Consider the following 2,252-nt stretch of genomic DNA (forward strand, 5'->3'; position numbering starts at 1 on the left):
CTAAGTACTCAGGACGAGAGAGGGCTGATATTTTTGAGCTTGGAATATCAGAAATTATTATCAGATTAGGAACAATGCAGAAACTCAGACAAACATTTTGTTCTGAATATAAAAAATGAAAAATTTTATTCTGGAAATGGTACCGTACGTAAAATATAATGACTGTAGCATTCGAGGCGCTCCTCGTCGAGGAGGCTTTGAACCCTAACCTTGGTTGTGAGATTTGGGTAACAACAGAGAAGAGAGAGTGTAGCGTTTATGTCACATCCCTGCCGGCCGGAGTGGCCGAGAGGTTCTAGGCGCGCGACCGCTACGGTCGCAGGCTCGAATCCTGCCTCGGGCATGGGTGTGTGTGTTGTCCTTAGGTTAGTTAGGTTTAAGTAGTTCTAAGCTCTAGGGGACTGATGACCGTAGAAGTTAAGTCCCATAGTGCTCAGAGCCATTTTTTTTGTCACATCCCTGCCCATGTCCATTAGATTTTATTTTTGTTACGATTTAATGCACAGTATAGGAAGATTTTCTTACGGGAGTCTAGCGAGTAGGTAGGATCACAAGGAGGGCACATCGGACGACGCGCCAGATGGTCACATAGCGTGGGTATGGTCGTGCAAGAGCCGTAGCGTACCGGAGCAATGGGAATTCACCTCCAACTCTTGTATTATTCGTATTTACTGTTTCAATGTTAATATACAGCTCCAACCGTGTTCCTTGCACTGAGAACTTGTTAATGATAATTTCAGTATCACTCAAATCATCATGAAATGATAATTACAAATTTTAGTTAGTGCATATTGATGGAAAGGATGGACCAACCACAAGTGCGCGATGAGAATGCACGCGCCAGACTACTAAGCTGGCTCATTACTAGTCTACGGTCGATTTCCGAAAAGGTAATCAGTCCGTATATAAAATCAGCCCGTATATAAAATCTGATCTCATGTAAAGACGGAACAGTTTGTTGAAAAATTTCCTCGGATTACATATGAGCCGTGCCGTCTCGCATGAGTTGCTTGCACCACGGTTGGCCCGCAGCCCAGCGATATTCGGCCGCCTTCCGATAACTGCGGACCGCTGCTAGGATCTTTGACTGCTGGTTTGGCGCGAAAGCGCAGTGGGCAGCTGGACAGTGGGGCACAGTGGTTCCGGGGAGCGAAAATTATGCTACGCGTGCGAGCTGCCAGCGAGAGGACGAAATGGGCCGTCGATATGTCTTGCGCAGGGCCGAATGCTGATTATGCAATTAGTACAGCTGCCGGACGGAACAGCTTCGGGAATTAAGTGTACTGGGGCTGGTCAAAATTGCTGGATGGTGAAAAAGGAAGCTGTTATCAAGTTAATTTGGTGAACAAAACTGAAAGTGTAACTCTTGATATTTTGTACTACTCACCTGTTGGTCCATTAGTGTAAGGAGTCAGGTGGCTTCTATTCATCGAAACTGAGTCTGACTTAACGTTACTGCAAGTCAGTTGAATTTAAGTGCTTTAATCTGCCACCTTCATTAAGCGGATCTTGTAATTCTATTTTGAGAATGGCGAAGCTTGAAACGTCCCCTTAGAAAAATTTATGAATGATTGTGCTGATAAACCCCTTACGTTATTTGATTTTCAAACAGCTGAGCAAAACTTAACGTGCTCAGACATTTCTCTCTTTACTTACTCTGATCATCAATGAACTGACACACAATATTTTTAGCGCAACGCAATCTGACTTTCAATAATCCCTACAAAGAATGGCCCTGACCCACAATAACCTATAACTTTCATGAATCACTTACCTCACAAAAATCTTCGTTACTCGAACTACTGCAATACAGCGAGCGCCAATACTGCCAGCTAAATAAAAGATTCTAACTACTGAAGGCACTAACTACTGATAGGCATAGTCAGCAAATGAAAGATTTTGACAGAGAACAAACAATGTATTTACATTAATAAGGTTCCAAACTCATCATATACATATATATATCAGTTCATGATCTCCAATATTACAAATTTACTCTTTCTGATGGACACACTTCCAAATCGTCCGCTCTCAAAATTCTGCCATTTCTCTCCCCACATCCACCACTGCTGGCGGCTCACCTCCAACTGCGCAACGCTACGCGCTGTTCACATCCAACTGCCCAACACTACAATAGCAACTATTCCAACAATGCAAACCAGCGACAGACTGCACACAGCACAGTCAGTGATTTTCATACAGAGCGCTACATCGCGTTACCAACATAAAAACCTAAACAGCCTACTTACAAG

Source organism: Schistocerca serialis, chromosome 2, assembly GCF_023864345.2.
Source record: "Schistocerca serialis cubense isolate TAMUIC-IGC-003099 chromosome 2, iqSchSeri2.2, whole genome shotgun sequence".
NCBI classification, from domain to species: domain Eukaryota; kingdom Metazoa; phylum Arthropoda; class Insecta; order Orthoptera; family Acrididae; genus Schistocerca; species Schistocerca serialis.